This window comes from Balaenoptera acutorostrata, chromosome 13 (genome assembly GCF_949987535.1).
Source record: "Balaenoptera acutorostrata chromosome 13, mBalAcu1.1, whole genome shotgun sequence".
NCBI lineage: Eukaryota > Metazoa > Chordata > Mammalia > Artiodactyla > Balaenopteridae > Balaenoptera > Balaenoptera acutorostrata.
In genome coordinates this window covers 84469303-84492182 of record NC_080076.1, presented here as the reverse complement: position 1 = coordinate 84492182, position 22880 = coordinate 84469303, and the positions used below count along the sequence as shown (strand labels likewise).

General features: G+C 46.9%; 1 pseudogene; it reads left to right on the top strand.

Moving 5' to 3' along the window:
* The first annotated feature begins 1341 nt into the window (after positions 1-1341).
* LOC114238767 (U6 spliceosomal RNA) lies at positions 1342-1441 on the top strand (annotated as a pseudogene).
* Positions 1442-22880: the final 21439 nt, after the last annotated feature.

Below are 22880 nucleotides of genomic sequence, written 5' to 3'. Positions count from 1 at the left end.
TTTCTTTCTTTTTTAAAAAATAAATTTATTTATTTATTTTTGGCTGTGTTGGGTCTTCATTGCTGTGCGGGCTTTCTCTAGCTGCGGCAAGTGGGGGCTACTCTTCCATGTGGTGCGCAGGCTTCTCATTGCGGTGGCTTCTCTTGTTGCAGAGCACAGGCTCTAGGCATGCGGGCTTCAGTAGTTGTGGCACATGGGCTCAGTAGTTGTGGCTCATGGGCTCTAGAGCGCAGGCTCAGTAGTTGGCACTTAGTTGCTCCGCGGCATGTGGGATCTTCCCAGACCAGGGATAGAACCTGTGTCCCCTGCATTGGCAGGCAGATTCTTAACGACTGCGCCACCAGGGAAGTCCCAAACCCAGGTCTTTCTGACGCCCCAGCTCAGTCCCCATTACAGCCCTGGCTGGGCTTGATCGAGAAAATACACTATGGGGCTCCCAAGGCCCTGGGCAGCCTGCCCCACTCTCCCTGTCACTCTGCTTGCTCCAGACATACTGTCCTGGCTTTATTTCCTCAAACACTCCTACCTCCTTTCAGCCACAGGGCCTTTGCACATGCTGTTCCCTCTGCCTAGGATGCTCTTCCATCTACTCTCTTCACTTGGTTTACTCCAACTCATCCTTCTGGTCTCCAGTGGAACATCACTTTATTAATTCATCCATTGATCCAAACCTAGTTAATGAGTGCCTCCCAATGCCAGGTAAACATTAGCAAATAAAATGTACATGACCCCGGCCTTCTTGGAGTTTATAAGCTAGTGGAAGAGATAATAGATGAATAGACAAGCCACAATTGCATGGGAAACATTCCCTGACTCCTCTGCCCTTTGGCAAGAATAATTATCAATTAATTGTACGATTATTTATTTAATGCTGGTCTTCCCTTCTAGGATGTAGGTTCTGCAAGGCCAAGGACTGTGAGGGTCAGTTCTATTATTATCCCCATTTTATCGATGAGGAAACTGAGGCACAGAGAGTTTGAACAACTTGCCTAAGGCAAGAGCTGGTAACTGGTGGAGCCAGGATTTGAACGCATGGCTCCAGGGTCCATGTTTTCAATCAGCAGGTTATGAGCAGTTTAGGAGGAAGAAAGAAAGAAAGAAAGAAAGGGAGAGAGAGAGAGAGGGAGGGAGGGAGGGAGGAAGGAAGGAAGGAAGGAAGAAAGGGAAAAAGAAAGAAAGGAAGGAAGAGAGAAAGAGAGAGGAAGGAAGGAAGGGAGGAAAGAGAGGAAGAAAGAACGAAAGAAAGAAAGAAAGAGAGAGAGAAAGAAAGAAAGAAAGAAAGGAGGGAGGGAGGGAGGAAGGAAAGAAGGAAAGAAAGAAGGGAAGAAAGAAAAAGCAAGCTCGCTTCAGCAGCACATATACCAAATTTGGAACGATACGGAGATTAGCATGGCCACTGTGCAAGTATGACATGCAAATTTGTGAAGCGTTCAATATTAAAAAAATTTTTTTTGAAGGAACTAATTTTTTTTAAAATGTATTTATTTTTGGCTGCATTGGGTCTTCATTGCTGCGCGCAGGCTTTCTCTAGTTGCGGCGAGCAGGGGCTGCTCTTCGTTGAGGTGCACAGGCTTCTTGTTGCGGTGGCTTCTCTTGTTGCAGAGCATGGGCTCTAGGTGCACAGGCTTCAGTAGTTGTGGCATGCAGGCTCAGTAGTTGTGGTTCACGGGCTCTAGCGCACAGGCTCAGTAGTTGTGGTGTATGGGCTTAGTTGCTCCACGGCAGGTGGGATCTTCCCGGACCAGGGCTCAAACCTGTGTCTCCTGCATTGGCAAGCGGATTCTTAACCACTGTGCCACCAGGGAAGCCTGTTCCATATTTTTAAAAGACAGCCTCTTCAATAAGTGGTGCTGGGAAAACTGGACAGCTACATGTAAAAGAATGAAATTAGAACACTTCCAAACACCATACACAAAAATAAACTCAAGGTGGATTAAAGACCTAAATATAAGACCAGACACTATAAAACTCTTAGAGGAAAACATAGGCAGAACACTCTTTGACATAAATCGCAGCAAGACCTTTTTTCACCCATCTCCTAAAGTAATGAGAATAAAAAGAAAAATAAACAAATGGGACCTAATTAAACTTAAAAGCTTTTGCACAGCAAAGGAAACTATAAACAAGATGAAAAGACAACACTCAGAATAGGAGAAAATATTTGCAAACGAAGCAACTGACAGAGGATTCATCTCCAAAATATACAAACAGCTCATGCAGCTCAATATCAAAAAAACAAACAACCCAATCCAAAAATGAGCAGAAGACCTAAATAGACATTTCTCCAAAGAAGACATACAGGTGGCTAACAAATACATGAAAAGATGCTCAACAACATCACTAACTGTTAGAGAAATGCAAATCAAATCTACAATGAGGTATCACCTCACCCCAGTCAGAATGGCCATCATCAAAAAATCTACAAACAACAAATGCTTGAGAGGGTGTGGAGAAAAGGGAACCCTCCTGCATTGTTAGTGGGAAAGTAAATTGATACAGCCACTATGGAGAACAGTATGGAGGTTCCTTAAAAAACTAAAAATAGAACTACCATATGACCCAGCAATCCCACTACTGGGCATATACACAGAGAAAACCATAATTCAAAAAGACACATGCACCGCAATTTTCATTGCGCCACTATTTACAGTAGCCAGGACATGGAAGCAACCTAAATGTCCATCAACAGAGGAATGGATAAGGAAGATGTGATATATATATATACAATGGAATATTACTCAGCCATAAAAAGGAACAAAATAGGGTCATTTATAGAGACGTGGATGGACCTAGAGACTGTCATACAGAGTGAAGTCAGAAAGAGAAAAACAAGTATCATATATCCTAATATCGTATATCGTATGTTAACGCATATATGTGAAATCTAGAAAAATGGTATAGATGATCTTATTTGCAAAGCAGAAATAGAGACACAGACACAGAGAACAAATGTACAGATACCAAGGGGGGAAGGGGGAGAGGGAGGAATTGGGAGATTGTGATTGACATATATACACTATTGATACTATGAACAAAATAGATAACTAATGAGAACCTACTGTATAGCACAGGGAGCTCTACTCAGTGCTCTGTGGTGACCTAAATGGGAAGAAAATCCAAAAAAGAGGGGATATATGTATACGTATAGCTGATTCATTTTGCTGTACAGTAGAAACTAACACAACATTGTAAAGCAACTATATGCCAATAAAAATTAATTGAAAGAAAGAAAGAAAGGGAGAAAGAAAGAGGCAGGGAGGAAGGGAGGAAGGAAAGAAAGAAAGAAAGGTGAAAGGGAAGGAGGGAGGGAGGGAAGAAGGAGAAAGGGAGGAAAGGAGGAAGAAAGAAAAAGAAAGACTCCATCAAGGGTCGTGCCTTCCCTGGCCCCACAGGAAGTTGTGGTCTGTTTCAGAGCCAGGCCCAGCCTCCTGGGTCCCCACCTTCCCTGCAGCTGTGTAGCAGCCCAGGGTTGCTCAATAGGCTGGGAAGATCATTGTTGCCCACGAACTTGCTTTGGGTCATGGGAAGGGAGCAGTAGAAGACAGCTTTGAATGTCAGAGAGACCTTTGGGATCAGCATTCCAACCTCTGCTTCTCTGCTGGGCAAACTGGGGTCTCAAGAGTACAATCTCAGAGCTCCTGAATCCAGCCCAGTGTTCTAGAAAGATTACTCTGCCCCAGTATTCCAGAGTGTACATTCTCACAAGTCTGTGAGCCAGTAACCTGGGCTTTCTGGGGCCTTTTGTGTTTTCCTATCAAGGAAAGATTCTGGCCAGAGAGCCCTTGAGAACAGTTTTATGCAAGGCTGTGGCCACGGAACAGAGCCAATCCGTTTTTATACCAAAGAAGTCTGGTGTTATCGAGCTCATGCCACGTGCCAAGCAGTGTGCTAAGAATTCCACGTGCATCCACACCTCCAATGGTATATAGTGAAGATCTTGTCTCTATTTGATGTAATTTGTTCCCCTTCTTACCAGCTGTGTGACCTTGGGCAAGTCCCTTCATTTTTCTGAGCTTCCATTTCCGTTTGACGTTAGAAAGATGAAGGTACTTGTCCAAAGTCACATGCTTATAAGAAGGAAAGACAATTTTTCCATCCACAAAACTTTCCTGAGTTCTTAATATATGAAAACTTATAACTATTTTGGGGCAGGAAGTGGGCAGAGCTGATTACGACTCTACTGCTGCTCTCAAGGAGATTACAATCTCGAGAAGGAATAGCAAATGTGTTTTTTTTTTTTTGTTTTCTTGACAGAACGCTAGAATCAGCGGGTAATGGCTACCTGCCTGGACTCCTGCATCCTGGATCTGCAGGGAAGGAGTTCCCGGATTGATTAGTGATGTCTGCCGCAGGAACCAACGTGATGATCTAAGTACCAGTGGCCAGACGGGGACTGTTAAGAACAAAGTAAGGGTCTGCGTGGAGTTCTGCAGGGGTGGGGGAAGGAGAGAGGGGAGACAACCATTTGCACTTGAGAGAAAACTCATTGGAGATGGTAGCCGTGCTCTGAGGGGAAAAGGGTGCACTGTGGCTCTGAACACGTGTGTGGCGTAGTAGCTATCCAAACTGGAGGCCAGCAGACTAGAGAGGGCACAGGCTCTGGATGAAAAGAAACCTGAATTCAAATCCTGACTCAGTCACTTTTTAATGTGTGACTTGGGACATATCATTTAACCTCTCTGAACCTGTTTCCTCTTCTGTTATTGGGTTGATTGCTGAGTGCTTACTCTTGCTATAGTGACCACTGACAACAATAATCCAGGGAGGTAGTATCATCAGCGCTTCTCCTTGCTGGGCTCAAGGGTTGGCGTTCACTCCATAGCCTGTGAAAACTGGTGCCCTCTGGCGCCACAGTGTGAATGACTACCTCCTGGAGTTGTGTGACATGGCCGCCTGGATGAAGGAACAGAGGCCCAGAGAGGTTAAGTCACTTGCCCAAGTCACACAGCTAACACATGGCAGAGGTGGGATTTGAGCTCAGGTCTGTCTGCTCCACAGCCCAAGCCTGTAACCAGCATGACCTCCTGCCCACGAGCGATTTGCCAAACCTGGAGAACAGTTCAGCCTCTGTGACAGTTTGAACTTTGGGAGATTGATGAAGTCATGTAACTTCCCCACCTGGATTTTCCTGCAGGGATAGGTAGCCAATGAACTCATTTTCATGCCTGTGAAGATCCCGAGCATAGTGCCTGGTGCACAGTGAGAGTAACTCAGAGTGGTGAGGTTGAGGGCTGCTGGGAGACTGAACCCCACTCTGAAACTAAGTGTGAGAAGGGCAACCCTAAAAGAAAGAGGATGGCAGTAGAATTTTCAATGAGAGGGAAGCAGATGAGTTCTTGGGCCTGGGGAAACAGACTTGGGGGTGAGAGCGGTGCTCAGCTGTCAGAAGGGCTACTGGTATATCCACCTGCAGGGGTGCCAATCAGTTAGGGTCCCACAGGGGACATGGGGGTAACTGATGATCATTAATGAAGGGCTTGTAACAGCTGTGAGCAGGAGAAAGGGAACCAGCAGCGGGTGGTGACACTTCTGGGACTGGCAGGAGCGGGGAGCCCGGGGCCCGAAGGCACGAAGGGAAAGGCTGCTCTGGAATCTGGTGAGAGCTGTAGCTTTACGAAGGAGCTGGGCTGTAGGGAGACGAACACAGCCTCATCCAGGCCGCCTGCATCCAGACACCATGGGGGCGGCCCCCCAAACCTCACAGACTGAGAGGGGTCAAAGGGATACTGGGGTGCCCTTACCCCAAGAAAGTAGGAAAACTCGACAGACGTTCATCACACAACCCTGACCGGATGATTTGTGAACATACTAGCAGCTCTCAAATTCTTTAATTTGATGACCATTGACTCGATCAGCTTTTATTTTCTGAGACATCAATTTATGTGGAATCTGGTGGAGCTTTCAAATGATGCAGATTCAGGGTGGGTAGCTGGGGGGATGGGGAAAAGGGGTTAAGAGAGGCGTGTTTATCTACAGCCTGACATCAGGTGGCCTCCGTGTTCAAGCCAGAGAGTTTCCCAGAAGGTGAAAAACACACCATCCCCAAAGTCCCTGCTGTTATTAATCAGCAAATGTCTCAGCAGCAGGTGTGCATGAGTGAATTTTGGGGTCACGGCAGGTAATCCGGTCTGGCCAGGCCGTAGCAGGTGACCTGACTGTCTGCCTGATCCTGAGCCACTGGATAAGGGGATTAATCTAAACCTCTTGGAGGAGAGGACGTTTTTCGAGAAAGCCTGGGACCCAGAAAATGAAAGCTGACTTAGTGACCTCAAACTCCGTTCCCTGGGATCATTTAGAAAAGGTGCCGTTGCGGTTGAGACCCCCAGGGATGCAGGGGCGGAAAACACGGAACTCAAAGGGTCTGGGAGGAATGGAGATAGAAAATCAGGGAGATAGAAAATCCGGGGAGTTCATGCCCTTCTCAAGGGGGCAGTTAAGACTCAGTGCTAGTTGACGGTCACTGAATAGAGCCAGATGGGCTGGATTTGGATCCTGGCTCTGCCTCTTACTCATTGTATGACAATGGGCAAGTCACTTCCTCTCCCTGTGACTCAGTTTCCTCATCTGTAAAATTGGACAAGAATAAAACCCACTTCATAGAGGTGTTCTGTATGAATGAATGTTTGCAAACACCTAGAACAGTCCCTGGTATGTAGTAAAAAGCACTATATATAATGTTTGCTAAATAATTAGATAAATAAGAATATAGGTTATTTGGTGTCAGATCTTCCAATCTTTAAAGAGAACTAAATCTGGAAATCTAAGTTTTAATAATCATATTAATGGCAAACACTCAGGCAATTTCGAAACACCTTAAATATTGACTGAATGTTGTAAGGTAGATACTGTTATTATCCCCATTTTACAGATGGGGAAACTGAGGGGGTCACATGTTTTGTCCTAAAGTTACATACTAGCAAGTGGTAGAAATGGAATATAGGGTGACCAACCGTCCTGGTTAAAACCAGGACACTAGAAGCCCCACCTCCCAGGACACTCTTCAGTCTGGGAGAACCAGGACTGTTGATCACCCTAGCTTCAAACCTGGTCATCCTGGCTCCAGCATTCTGCTCTTAGCACCGTACTCTATTTTCTTTTGCATGAATGCTCCTGATTTTTAAATGTTGGCCACTGTGGGCCAAACAATTTGCAATTCCTGAAAGAATCTGATATTCCCTTGCATCAAATTTCCCACTTGTTACACAGAAGTGCCTGTGTTTCCTCATATGTAGAATGGGAAAAGAATAACACAGACCTCATAGGGTCGTGTTGAGGATTAAATGAGTTCAGGTACTTAAGGCACTTAGAATAATGCCTGGTATGAAGCAAGTGCTATATAAATCTTTGCATGTATTATTGCTGTTCTTAAACAGACATTATCAAGACCCTCTCAGACTTCCTGAATCTGAATCTCCTGGCTTGAGGTCTGGGCATCTGTTGTTGTTGTTGTTTTTAATACCAAGTTCTCCAGGCAACCAGGTTTGGGAGTCAGCAATCCTGGGGTCAAGTCTGAGTAGTACAATTAATGCTCTGTGTGACCTTGAACAAGTTTCTTCACCTCTCTTTCTTCCCTTTGCAAAGGACCAGGAGTCCTGCCTCTCTCAGAGGGTTAATGTTTAGAGGCTTCTAGAACCTCTTGGAAAGGGAAAACATTTGATATAAGGCAGGTGAGGAGGTAAAGAAGTAAGAAGGGAAGCCCTACATTGCACTTGGAGGGGACTTAGGATTCAGGCCTGGGGGCTAGGCTACAGGATAGTCAGGATGGACTAGGCTATGCTGAGTGACAAAGAGCCCCAACAACTCAGTGGCAAGTGTTTGTTTCTCACTCTCACGCCACATGCTAGTTATTAAGCTGCTGTCTCTCAGCTCCAAAGCTGCCCTCCCATACGCTGCTCTGTGATGCTGGGGCTGGGACCCCACTAGCCACATTCCTGGTTTGTCAGCTGCTCCTGGTAGGCTCTCCAAGCTCCGGACAGCCTGGAGGAAAGAGAAGGGACTTGCTCCTTCCTTCTGTTGTCTGTTCAGGTCAAGGTCACCCAAGCAACACTTCTGCATCCTGGCAGTGGCTACTGGTTCCAGTCTCTGGGTTTTTTACACACACCCCTGGATCCAGCCTCCTTGTGTCCCCACAGTGCCGAGCACTCCCCACTTGGAGGTCTGAGTCCCAGCTCTGAGGGGGTCTCTCTTCCAAGGCTCTGGGTTCTGACACTCCAACCTCCACCCTTTGTCCACTGGCCCCAGGGACAGTGGCTGCTTCCTGTATTAGCATCTCTGTGTTGCCTAGTTGCTCTCCTGTGCTTTTTCAGCCCTCCAACATTCATTCTAATTCTCTGTTAAAATGACTGCAGTGGTTTCCTTTTTTCTGTCAGCCACCCTGACCCACACACTCCATGCATACTATGAAGCAGAGCTCACTCTGAGACCCAAGCTAAGGGAGCAGCCCACCTGGAAATTGCCAGGCAGAGTGGCGGAGGGGAGAGAGCCTGATGGACCACACACTAGCTCTTCAAGCTTCTGCCCAGAAGTAATGCGTCACTTCTGTCCACATTTCATTGGCCAGAGTAGGTCACGTGACCACATCTGAGTTCAACACGGGATGGGCAGTGAATATTTATGATCAGCAGTACAGCCTACTAGTGTGTCCTTGGAAAGACCGAGAAACTATACTCTTTTCTCCTTCCTGACAGTCAACCCTAATCAGATCCCTAATTAGATTTTTCTGAATAATAATAACCAGCAAGTTATTGTGCATTTACTATGTGCTAGCCTAAGCACTGATTTTCAGAGAATCCATGGGTAGGTAGTTGTTACTCCTATTTCTCAGAAGAGAAGATGAGGCTCAGAGAGGGGACATGACTTGCCTCAGGCTATAGAGCTCTAAGAGGCAAAGCCGAGATTTACACACGAGTCTGTTAGACTGAAGCCCAAATTCTTCAACTTCTAATCTCTGTGGGGTGTCCCTTCTTGCTCCCATTCCAGAAACCCTGGGGAGGGCGGACAAGGAAAAGCAGGTATTTAAACTGTCTCAGCCCCTTTAATTGGCAAATCCTGCCTCCCACTAAAAGTTGCAGGTTCTCTATAGGGCAGCCCAGTTCTGGAGCTCAGCAATCCAGAAAACTCCCCATGATTCTGCCCCTGGGAGCCTGCTCCTCTGGCCAGTCCTACTGCTGGCCTTGGCGCTTGGTTTTCACCCTCCAGCTGCCTCGCCCAGCACCTTGCTCAGCCCCAGCCTGGCTCAGGTTCTGCCCAGAGGGCGTTCCCAGGAGGGGAGACAATGCCCAGGGTCCGGGAGCCCATGAGCCTGAGCTCTCCCAGGGCTCTGTCACCCCTCGACATTCAAGGGACACTGGGCTGTGCTTGGGGCAATAGCCACTTGAGTCTTGTCCCAGCAGACAATTTCCTCAGTTAGAATATAAGCTCTTAGAGGTCTGAACTGTGTCTTTGTATCTTCTGCACGGTATTATTGACAGCTGATGCCCTCAGGCACCCCAGGCACCAGGCATCATGCCTATTTCAAGGGTACCTGGGATTTGTTTTAATCAGGTGTGGTAAGACACACAGACGTGGAAATCACTGCCATGAAGGAAGAAGTTTATACTCTCACATCCCTAGAAATAGGCACAGCAGACACAGATGTTTAAAAAGAACTCACTTCTCCTGTGTTCCTTCTTTACTCACACTATTACCACACTCACAACACTTCTGACACCAGATGTGTGAGTTTTTTTCCCACACCATGCAATTCTCTGTGATGCCAGCTGGGTGTCCTACAATTTAACTCAATTCTGACACCGTCTAGCTGGAGCCCCATGACACTGCCCCCCACTTCAGGTGCCAATTGCCAAGTCATAGGTCCCCAGGTTACCCACAACTTCTGTCCAACTTGGCTATACATCAGAGGTTCCGATGACCTCCTCCCCCTTGGATTCGATTATTTGCTAGAACAGCTCACAGAACTCAGGGAAACACTGACTTACGTTCACCAGTTTATTATATAATAAAGGCTATAACTCAGGAACAGCCAGATGGAGATGCATAGAGCAAGGTATGGGGGAGGGGTGCAGAGCTTCCATGCCCTCTCTGAGAGCACATCACCCTCCCAGCACCTCCACACGTTCACCAGCCTGGAAGCTTTTCAAACTCCATACTTTGGGGATTTTTATGGAGGCTTCATCACATAGGCACGATTGATCGTTAACTCCATTTTCAGGCCCCTCCTCCTTCTGGAGAATGGGGGGGAGGGGCAGGCTGAAAATTCCAAGCTTCTTATTATGGGTTGGTTATTCTGGTGACCAGACCCCATCCAAAAGGCCACCACAAATCACCTCATTTGAACAAAAGACACACCTCTCACCCAGTAAATTCCAAAGAATTTAGGAAATCTGTGTCAGGAACTGGGATCAAGATCAAATATTAGGGCAAAAGATGTGCTTAATGCTCTTATCACTTAGGAAATTCCAAGGGTTTTAGGAACCCTGTGCCAGGAACCAGGGGCAGAGACCAATATATATATTTTTCTATTATTTCACAGTGTAGGGAAAGGCACATGGGGAAGCACCAGGGTCAGTCAGGAGGCAGAGGGAGTGAGGGGAAAACGTGGGCAGGAAGTTTTACTGTAGTTTCTGCAGGAAGAAACGTGCAAGGCAGAGTAAGCAGGCTGAGAAGGTTTAGGATTGGCTCATTTGATTACTTATAGCAGGCTCTAGGGTGCAGGTTCCTTCCCCAGTTGTCTGGTACCTGGCCCTGGGGTGATTAAGGCAGGGGGATATTGGCCTGGAGCTAAGAGCTTGATAAAGTAGATGGTTGGGGCGTGGGCTTTGGATTGGTTGGTTTGCAGGGGAAAGGCACACTCCCAGGTGAGTTGTTTGCTCTCTCTAGGAATTAGCTAATCTTGAGAGGGGTAGTCCTTTCTAGTGTCAGCAAGGCCCCGAGATGTCAAGGCATCAGAATAAAAAGATATGCTTACTACAGAGCCTTACAAGTATCATATCGCTCGATATTTGAAACCGATCTATTATATCAGTTGGCGTGAGTTCAGCAGCCAGTAACAAAAGAACTAATTAATAGAGGCTTAAGAAATAAGATGTTTAATTCAACCTGACATAACAAAAAGTCTTGAGGAGGAAGCTTCCAGCTTTAGTTAGTCAACTCAACAGTATCATCCAGGACCCAGACCTTTTCTCTCTTTTGCCTTCTTTCTGTTCAGCATGTTGGTGACATGGCTGCATATAATCCCAAGAAGCTGACTCAGCTCCAGGCATCAAAGCCCCGCAGAACACGGTCCCAGCGAGATGGAAAGGTATTTCAGTTATCTATTGCTGTGTAACCAACCATGCCAAAACTTAGTGGCTTAAAACAACAAGTTATTATTTCTTACGCTTCTGTGGGTTGACATGAGTACAGCTGGGGGGTTTTTCTATCCCACATGGTGTTGGCTGGGGCCATTCACTGAAATGCATTCAGCTGGCAGCTGAGCCAGGCTGGAAGATCCAAGAAAGCTTCACTCACACGTCTAGGGCCTTGGTGCTCTTCCACGTGGCCTCTTTATGGGGCTACTTGGGGTTCCTCACAGCATGGTGGTCTCTGAGTAATGAAGTGTCTTTCACGGTGACTGGCTTCCAGGGCAAGAGTGGAGGCTGCCAGGCCTTCTTAAGCCCTACGCCTGGAAGTAGCACAGCATCACTTCTGCAGCATTCTATGGGTCAAAGCAAGTCACAAGGCCAGCTCCAATTCAAGGGGAGCTGTTATCCGCAATAAAAGTAAGAAAAGGAAGGAACCAGAGAGTAGATACTGGGGAGGCAAATGGCAGGGTCTGCCACAGTGAAGCATCAGTTTCCCCTTGAAGAGGTGGCCAGACAGAGACTATCTTTCCTTAGAGCAGGTGAGTGGCACGGCGGGTGTGTACTACTGCTTGGGGCACCAGGGTAATAGAGTGGCATCCAGAGTCTTCTCTTTCGCTCTCCCTCTCTCACCTAGCTCAGCGTGCTCTACCTGCTCATTGCCTCGCCCACGGGGGTGGGACCATGACAGGAAGAGGATGATAGCACATATGGGGAGGGGGGAGAGCCCAGTTATTTGCTTTTTCAAAAAGACCGAAGTATTTGGCACCGCTCCTGGTGCCAAATTGAAATTAATGCTGGCTACACTCCCAGCCTGGCTTCCATCCCCTCCAGAGGGCAGAGTCTCTGCAGCACTGAATCCAGGAAGGTCACTTGCTTGTCACAGGGGAAGGTGGGCGAGGGGCTGCAACAGTCAGGGCCCCGGAACAAAACTGAATCCAGTTCAGATGCTCAAGGGACCTTAAAGAAGGGACTGTTCTCAGAGTGTGGGCAGGGTTAGGGGATCAGAGAAGGGAGGTAGAGGCACTGAGAGATTAGCAACAGAGGGAAGCCATTACCACAGTAAAGGCAGGGAGAAGCAGGGGGAGGAACTAGTGTGACCGAAGCCCAGCGAGGGCAGGAGCTGGGGGAGGCATCTAGACAGAGGCTGTAGTTGTGGAGGTGTGTAGCCGCCAGCAGGGACATGATATTGAAGCAAGGAGGGAGTTTGAAAGAAATGCCCCACCTCTCTCTCCCCCTGCCTTCTGATCTCCTGCTGGTCCTTCCCATTGGCTACACCCAATCAGAAGCCCGAGGGCAAGGGAGCCCATGGGTGATGTGGGCCATACTACCGATTTCTGGGAAACACAGGGCAGGCAGAGGAGGCTGGAGAATGAATTGGGGTGGGGTGGGCAAAACAATACAGTTGTATTATGCAGATGCCCAAAAGATGTGGTTATTTTTGTATAACTATTTTTCAGTATTCCAGAATGTCCCCCATTCATAGACCTGCCACAAGTTACTTAAAAAGTCCTTCTCTTGGGAGTTCCCTGGTCGTCTAGTGGTTAGGACTTGGCACTTTCATTGCTGTGGCCTGGGTTCAATCCCTGCTCCAGGAACTGAGATCCTGCAAGCCACTCGGCCAAAAAAAAAAAAAAAAAAAAAAAAATCCTTCTCTTGTTCTTCTTTGTAGAGAACTGTTTTATTGAAGAACAATATACATATATAAAAGAGATATGTCAGAAGTGCACAGCTTGATGAATTTTCACAAGAGAGCTTATCCATGTAACCAGATCAAGAAACAGAACATTCCCAGCACCCAGGAAGCCCCCTGAGTCCCCTTCCAGTTATCACCGCCCCAGCCCCCCTCCACCAGAGAGCCTGGATTCTGGCTCCCAATAGCACAGGCTCATTCTCCTGTAGAGATAATGTTACAATGGGCATCTTTGTGTCTTCGGATTTTTTATTTTTTATTTATTTATTTTTTTTGTCATTGACTTGTTTTCTTAGGATGAATCTCCAGATTTAGGTTTCCTGGGTTGAAGGGTGTAAACATGTTTATTGCTCTTGCTGTATGAGGCTGCATTACTTTCTGAAGGATATACAGATTCCTTATCACTCCTTTTCTCAAAAGTCAGCCACTGAGATTATAATTGGTGACTCTGGCTTCAGTAGAAGGGAGCCAGGAGGGAGGCAGTTCTGGATCCCATTAGGGAGGAATCTGAAACTCTAAATACCAACAATGCCTGCTCTCTTGGTATATGATGTTTTTGATTGCAAATGACAGAAGCTGCTGTAGGCAGACATGGAGATTATTGCAGGCAATTAGGCAGTCCGCGATTCCTGGGTGGGTTTGCAGCTCTGCAGCAGGAACAGAACTCAAGTCCCCCCTGCCCCTGGGCCCAGGCACTTTGGCTCACACCTCCATGCACTGGAGGTTCAGCCAACATTTGGATCTGTTCCCAAATCCCCCAAGCGGGCTTCCCCTCACATCTCATTGGCCACCCCCAGATTTCAGTGGGCTCGCTTTCTATGAGATTCAGTGCTCTCCACTCAATTCTGCAACACAAATCAGGGTTTTATTAGCAAGGAAGATGTGAGGGAAGGGCTTTGTGTGTGTTCAACCTCTGAGCAGTGCATATACTTGGGGAAAAATAGCTGCCCCAGCCCTGACTTCACACAATCTCTTGGCTCTTGTACCCCACACCTATTAATCAGTCTTTTGTTTCTCAAGGAATTTTTTGTCCAAATTCTGTTTTGTGGGAAAGAAGCTCTGATTTGTCTAACCTGGGTGAGGGGTTCTTGTCCAGTCAGCCATAGCAGAAAGAAGGATTTGGTGACACCACATGCCACCAACATGGAGATTAGGCCACTCGGCAGGGCTGGGCTGGAGTGGGTAGCCTTTGCTGAGTTACCCAAAGACAAAAGAAAGCAGTAGCAAGGGCACCAGTGACGTAGGGACACCCAGAAGTATTTTTTTCCCCCAAACAGTTTGTTATTTCATTTGAAAAAGCATTATGGCAGAAGTCAGGATCCTGTCAGACTACCTGACCCTTGCCTTATGGATCAGTACTGGTTTTATTTTCAATGCCATAGGTGGGATGAAATACTTTACAATCTTTTCAGGCTTTAAAGTTCTCAATTTGGCCCTGGCAGTCTGAAGAAATTAAGGCTCAGAGAGGTCAACTGACTTTCCTAAGAGCGTGTAGCACATCAGTGGCAGAGCTAGGACTAGAACCTGGATATCTTAACACCTTGTCCAGTGTTCTCTCCATTATATGACTGTGCCCTCCCGTTTTTTGAGAATTATTTTCACAGTCCCTGTGGAGGGGCCATGGTGCCACCTGATAGCGGCCCCCTGGCCCTTGTTATTGTGCCAACAGTGGACATAAAATCTAGACTGGCCAAATTGGGTTCTCTTTCCTGGGAAGTTGAGATTAAGAAGACATTGATTTCTTTTAAACTGGGTTTCAAAATGGGAATTCATAAGAAGCAAGCTGAGGGGAAGAACAATTTGTCTTGAAAATAAGAGGCCAAGTTGAGAGACCGGGTGATTCCAGAGGGAGAGCTGGAGAGAGGAGCTGCCTTGATTTCTGACAGCTTTCTAGTTCTTGGTTCTTGTTCCTCAAGGGGATCTTCCTCCAGCTTACATGCAATAACCATGATATTCATATAATTTAGCATGCTTTTGGCTGCAAGTAATGGGAATCCAGACTGGCTTAAACAATAAGAAAATGTATTAATTCCTTTAAAAAGAAGTGCAGAACCAAGGTGGATTTCAGGTATGGTATGATTACAGTTCCAGCTACACTGTTCTGCAATTCTGTCTAGGCTCTTCCCTCCATAATGTGTTGGCTTTGCTCTCACATTGCCTTCCCTTATGGTTACAAGAGGGCTGCCAGCAACAATAGGGGCAACATGCTTCCTTATTGTCATCCATGGAGCTAGAATAGAACATCTTTCCAGCCCTGGACTGTAAGTCCTTTCTTTCTGTCTGATTAGGCCATTGTCAGTTATGTGCCTATTCCTGGACCAGTTGCAGTCTCCAGGAGAATGCTATGCACAGATTGGTTTAAAATTAGGTTCCAGGTCCAATCATTGGCAAGGAGGATGGGATGGCTGTGATGGGCTAAGAGTAATTGAGAGCTATCCTGGAGATGTGTGTGAAAATCAATTTCTCTTGGCCATGTAGGCTGAATGGGAGAGGGATGGTTACCTGAACAAATTGGGATCTGTTGGGAAGGAGGAAGGGGGAACAGATGCTGGAGAGCCAAAAAAAAAAACCATTTTGAGTTATTTCAGGTGGGTTTCTGATCCTTGTTGTCAAAGAGTCACTTGGACAATCAACTTCCTGGTCTGTGGCGAAATGCCTTCGCCCAGCCCCTCTGCATCCCGATTCTCATTTTCTCCTCCATTCTGTAGACTCTGCTGTCATCAACATTTCCCACCGCTAACTCATCATTTTGGCAAGCTGGCATCTCACTCTGCTCCAAGCCCCGCTGATGGAGCTGAAGATCCCTTTAGCAGAATTGATTCTGGCATGTTCTAATTTAAAAAGCCTTGCACTTCTCTGCATGGAGGCTGCTGAAATCTGTGCCCATAAAAGCAGAGAGTAAATTCTTCTGAGGAAAGCCTATTTTTAACAAGTCCTGAACCTAATTGAACTTAATCATTTTTCAGTCGTTGACACTTGAAATTATGAGTCATTGGGCTATATATGGAGCTGAGGGCTAGAGCAGCCCTTTAAATATCATATAGATGGTAGATATCAGCTTCCAGAAGTACTTCTCAGGTTTGGAGCTGTGGTTTCACTCAGAATTGTGATAAAGCATGGGTCTCTAGAGACAGCCCTGGGTTCAAATCCTGAATCCCCCACTTACTGCAAAAGTCACTCTATTTCTCAAGCCTCAGTTTCCTCATCTGTATTGAAAACAATCTTTTTTTTTTTTTTTTTTTTGGCCGCAACGCATGGCGTGTGGGACCTTAGTTCCCTGAACAGGGATTGATCCTCTGCCCCCGGCAGTGGAAGCACGGAGTCCTAACCACCGGACTACCAGGGAATTCCCTCTTCATCTGTAAAATGAGGCTGGCAACACTTGTCCCAAAACATTTTGTGTGAATCATCAAGGCCTGACATGAAGCTGCTTATGATCATTATTTATTCTACTTTTCATTAATATTCGTGTTTTCTTGCAGAAATGTTAATGTGTTTGATTTTGACATGTTGCCCAAATCCCATTAGTAAAATATAATGTCCCACTAACTTCCCTCATGGTTACAACATGGCTGCCAGCAACATCAGGGGCAACATGCTTCCTTGTGCACCATATCACCTTTCTGAAACCAAAAACACAGTAACTTCTAAAACACATCTTGTCCCAAGAGTTTAGGTATAAGAGAATGGAGAACTTAGTAAGACTGAGCTACAATTCACTCAAGGGGTTAGAGGTAAGGTGGAAATCACAGGCATCAAAATTACCCTAGAAAACCAGTACCCCTAATCATTTCCCTTCAGTAATGTGGCTGCTTCTTGAGTTTAGCCCCAGAGGAAGTGGTTGGCTTATGTTTCAGGGCCATTTGTATGAAAAAATGTCTATCTTTAAACCATCAAATGCGGTTAGGCCAGTGAAAAAGGCTCATGCCAGGAGTCACAGGTGACCTGGATCAGACTGGGGTGCCCATGTCAAGCTCACAGAGCGTGGGGTGGGTGCTCCTAAAGAAAATTGATGGACAGATTCCCCTGCACCCGTGGTTATTTGTCTCAAGTTATTGCTCTCTTTTTTTGCAGAGCAGAAAGATCTGGGTTCTGGACTTCCCTGGTGGTGCAATGGGTAAGAACCCGCCTGCCAATGCAGGAGACATAGGTTCAAGGCCAGGTCCGGGAAGATCCCACATGCTGCGGAGCAACTAAGCCCGTGAGCCACAGCTACTGAGCCTGCGCTCTAGAGCCCATGAGCCACAACTACTGAGCCCACGTGCCACAACTACTGAAGCGCGTGCGCCTAGAGCCTGTGCTCCGCAGCAAGAGAAGCCACCGCAATCAGAAGCCCACGCACTGCAACGTAGAGTAGCCCCCGCTCGCCACAACTAGAGAAAGCCGGCGGGCAGCAACAAAGACCCAAGCAGCCACAGCCAAAACTAAATAAATAAATAAATTTATTAAAAAAAAAAAAAAAAAAGAGAGAGAGAGAGAGAGATCTGGGTTCCTTTGTAGTGCATGTTAAGTATGTACCCAGCAGGGTTGCTGTAAGTACGCGTGAGTGTGAGATGGGTAGTAGGGAGACAGTGAGAGGACATGCGGGTGAATGAGAGAGGAGATGGAACGGCGATTGAATGGCGGTGTGAGTGGCCGAGTCAGGGAAAGAGAGCGGTGATTGAGTCAAGAAGTTAGTGGCGTGAGGGTTAGAGGCTAGTCTGGTGAGGGGTCGCCGCGGGGGAGGAGGGGTCGTTGAGGAGTTTGTCGTTCCCCCCCCCCCCCACAAAAAAAAACTTTTCCTCTCACCAGCTGCTCTGGTCCTCACTTAAGGGCCCTGGACCCTCCTAGCACCTTCCAGGGGAAAACGCCCCGTCTGTGCGAGTCACAAAGGCGCCCGTTCCAGGGTTCCGAGAACACCCGGACGTGAGAATGGGGGTTGGCTCAGCACAGGCGCGCAGCAATCAGTCCTCCCGGCGCCGTCGGACACGCAGCTGCGGTGGCAGTTGGACACGCGGTGGGAGCCGTCCTGCAGGGCGTCCCTGGTAAGTTTCACAGAGCGCGCAGCCGCGCCTGCTGCTCCACAGCTCCCCCTGCTGGGGAAAGCAAAGACGTGGCGGCTGCCCCTCTCCCCTTCAGACGTTTAGCTGCCCCTAAACCTGGAAAATATCTTGGCCCCCCTCAATTAAACGTAAATAAATTACAGTGTGTAAAATAACTCCAAAGAAAGTACAACAAACTTCCATTTCCCCCCGTAACGATCCCAATTTTTAAAAATCTGTGGGTGTTTCTGCACCTCTGCTTGATTAGTGCTCCAAGCACATGTTTAAACCATGTTATGCACGCAGCCTTGGCTTCATTTTTTTTTACAGGATCCTCCTCTCTCAGACTTGGCATTTATAATCCACGTAGTGGCCTGTCCCAGGGGCCCTGCAGAGCCCTTCAGGGGTCAGGATTTTCTTTTAAGGTCAGATTGTTAAAATTCAGAAGCAGAGAAGGATCCAGCCTCCTCTACCCCAGCTAATTAAATATTAGACAATAAAGTCTTCTCCCGCCTGGGAGGAGACTTTATTCATTTAAATAGTATTTGCTAAGAGCTTATCATGTGCCCAGGACTACAGATACTGTAGTGGATAGACTGAGGTCCGGGGAACAGGAGGCATGTTTGTGATGCTCCCTGACCTGGACCTCTAGATTTCTTAGCACTTTCCAGTGCACACAAACGGGCAGCTTTGAGATTCGTCCCAGGAACTGCATACTCAAATTCCTGCTGGCTCCAGGCAGTTACAGGAAATGTGGGAATTGGGGGGAAGAGGAGTTAGGCAATGGGGAGGAATGAAGCCTGCAGCCAGTAGTGTGACTGTATGACCCATATTCACATCTTAAAACACTGCCTGCTAAAAAGAACTGAAGGCAGGTTGAATTTGCCCTGTGGGCCTCAAGTTTGAGACCCCTGACTAAGAGGGTGGTGTGCCAGGGCCCAGGACACCTTGCAGGTGCTCTCTGAAGGCCCAGCTGTGAGAATGGGGGTCAATCTGTTCCCAGGGAACAGAGTGGGTCCAGCCCACAGAGCACAGAAAGGGAAAGGCTTGTGTTGGTGTCTGGAAGCCAGAGAAAAGCCGGTATCCCAGGGGGAGCCTGGTTCTGGGTGTGTGTATGTATCAGCGAAAAGGTAGGAGTTGATGGAGCCTCCAGCTCCTGGGGAAAAACACAAAACACAACCAGTTAACTCAAGGGCAGGATAAACTGATACTTGAAAATCCTGATTCACAGACAAGTTACATTCATCAAACACCTGTTATGTGCTAGGCACTGCGCTAAGAGCTTTATATACATTATTTTATGCTGAGTGTGGGGGTGAGTATCCCCATTCTATAGATGAGGAGACTGAGGATCAGAGAGAGAAATCACATTGTCAGTGAATTTCAAGTATACTTTATTTCATGCTTTTAGAAGGGTGCATTACAGATCCACTTAGGATCAAAAGAGCCCTTAAACATAGAAAAGCTCCTGCACCATATGAAATCGGAGCTGCACAAAATTCTAGAATTGAAAGAGTTCCTAAAGTGAGTATCCTTTGCCCAAACCTTATCAGTCTAATAAATCCTGCTATAGCCTCTACCCGTACCTTGAGGGGTCTTCCAGAAATAATCAAGCTATGGAACCATAGTCTTTATTCCACTTCCCTGCCTGTGGGAATTTTCCAACATTAGATATTTTCCTTCAAATATGATTTACCAAAAATCAGTTAGTCCTCAAACCCTCTAGAAACCCTCTAGAACATATTAGGGAAACGCCAGAGGTCTTACAGTCTCAGCCACTATATTCTTATCACTCAGCAGCTTGAGAATCATTTTCAAGATAGTGGATCATGTAGGGCAGGAATGATCTAGGCTGCAATGAACAAAATACTTGATAAGGGTGCCTTAAACAATAGTGACACTTAGTTACTTCACTTAACAAGAAGCCTAGGGTAGGCGGTTCCAAGGATGGGGCAGTGGCAAACAGTGTCAGTGAGGCCCTAAATTTTCCCCCATATTTCTTCTTTGTTCTCTTTAGTGTGACAGTGATATTTCTCCTCCTGGTCACAGGATGGTTGCCCCAGCACCAACCATTATAACCTTCACAATAATTTCCAAAAGCAAAAGAGAGGGGAACATGGACAAGCTCTTTTTATCACAAAGGAATAGGAACAGACATCTCCTTATGTCTCATTGGCTAGATCTGAGTCACATGTTCATCTTTCAACCAATCATTGACAAAGGGAAATGGGTTACTATGATTAGTGGGAACCAATCATGATTCATCCTCTGGAACTGGACAGATTGAGGAGGGACAAGCTCAGAGTCCTGTTAGGAAGGAAGAAGTCAGAGTGTTCTTAGAGTCATACTAGCTGCTGTAGCAAAGATGCCCCCTCATTTCATTGACTTAACACAACAGAAATTAATTTCTCTTTTTTGTAACAGTCCAATGAGGATATTCGTGGTTGGCAGGTGACTTCTTCCACAAGTTGATTTAAGAGACCTGTCTTGTGGCTCTGCCCATCTATGGCTGCACCTCGCATAGATGTCAGATAGGGAAGAGAGGATGGAAATGTCACATCCACTTCTTAAAAAGTCATGGTCTGGAAGTGACACACCTCTCTGCTCACATCCCATGGGTGAGAATTCGTACCTCTGCCTGGGTTCAGGAGGAGCTGGGAAGTGTAAGCCCTGGCCAGGCAACTACCTTAGCAACAACTCTTCATGAAGGAGAAGTGATTGTTGGGAGGCTATTAACTCGTCTCTTACAGGCTGATCTTCTTACATCCCTGCTTTTAAGGAATATCTTGGCTTTTCCAGACCTCTTGGCCAGTCACTTCCCAGTGGGTACTGCCCCCTACACTAGACCACACATCAGTCTCTGAACACTCCTTTTATTCACTTGCTTCTCAGCCTTTGCCCAGGCAGTTCTCTTTACCCCAAATTCCTTCCCCACTTTTCTTCTCTGCATGGTGAACTCCTATTAATCCTTCAAAACCCAAATTGAAAATCATCTCCTTTGCGCAGCCTTTTCCACTATTTTACCCTGGGCAGGGTTCATACCACCTTGGAGGTTAACTTATCCCTGAATTCCCTACAATGTTTAGCACATAGTAGGGGCTTAGTTTGTATGTTAAAGAGATCTAGGTACTTCAGGCATGAGAACTCATTTGGTTGCAAGCGATAGAAAACTCATCTTGGATTGCTTTAGGAGAATATGTTGCTTCATATAATTGGACATGACCCAGAGGTATCTTCAGGCTTGGCTATATCCAGGGGCTCAGATGATTCCCCTACGGTTCAATTTCTCTTGATTTTGTCTTCTGTCCTCAGTGATAGCTTTATTCTCAGGCTCCCTGAAGAGGCAAGATGGCTGCCAGCCACTCCCAACATCATTCACATAGGTTAAAGTGCAGCAGGAAACAGAGTTTCTCTCTTCCTGTGTGTGCAAGCTTAAATTCCACTATTCACTCTGCTTGGACTAGCCAAGGTCATGTGCCCATTCCTGAAATGATCACTCAGGCCAGGGGGCTGGGATTATGCAGACTGGCCAGGGATCTGGCACTCTGATTGACCCATCCAGAGTCATAGGTTCCAATCCAGAAGCTGATGGAGTGGGGTCAACCTCAGGGGCGTAAAAAATGACCAGGAGTAAGGGAGGGAGTGGCTTCCCACCGGAAATTCCAGGTATTGCTACCAGGAGACAGAGGAATGCTGGATGCCCCGTAAGCCCACATAAATATTTTTTATGCTGAACCTTCATCCTATGAAAAGACCCATATCGCACCACATCATAACAGCCACTGTTTACTGAAGACTTACCTTGTGCCAGGTTTAGTGCCTTACATGCTGAACAACCTGTGAAGTGGCTTCTAGAATTTCTCCTATTTTCCAGATGAGGAAACCAAGGCCCAGAGAACTGAAATGACTTGCTCAAAGTTACAAGTGGCCAAGGAGGAATTTTTGCTGAGATCTGATGGTTGACACAGCAATGCTTTAAACCACTGCACTGTAGGACCCCTCAGTGGGTGGCAAAGCTAGAAGTTTCTTGTTTAAGAATCTAGCTCCTAAAGCCTGGGAGTTGGGGTGCAGTGGATCTTACAGCCCCATAGGGCTCATAGGGTTAGCATTTTCCCCTTCTTTGAATACCTAATGTCTCTCAGTACTACTGGCTCCTGCTTTAAAAGGGGGGGGGGGTGTCCCCACAGCTGAAGCTGGGCGAATTTCGATGTAACCCCATCAGAAGACACACTGCCCTGATGCCATCTTGCCCCTCTTCTTTGGGAACACAAGGAGCAAGAGGGCAACAGACATGCCAGAACCATCTGCCTGGCTCCTAATAATAAATCATGAGAGGAACAGGTTTCAGGCAAACATTGCTTAAAAAAAAAAAAAGCCTCTTCTCACACCCGGGCAGCCATCTGCCGTGTCCTCCTCATGTGCCAAGCTGTGGGAGGAGGAAGGTCTGTGGGGGGTGGGGAAGGGAGAGGGTGCTGCCGGGTCCTGCACCACCAGCAGGGGTGGCTCACAAGTTCTCTTCCTTTCGCCACTGTAGACAGGGTATCGCAGAGAGAGAAAGGAGCACTTGCTGGCTTTGACCTCCCTGGATACAGTGTCTGAGCAAAGGGAAAGTACAATTCCTTCAAGATGCTGACGGTGGGTAACAGTAGCTCCTACATACAGAGGGCTTACTGTGGGGTCAGGCATTGTGCGGTCTTCTGTACACGTATTAACTCATCTAATCCTGACAACAAATCTATGTGCACCCATTTTATAGATGAGAGACTGGAGACTCAGAGATGTTAGGTGACTCACCCAAGGTCACACAGCAAGGCCACCTCTTCAGTA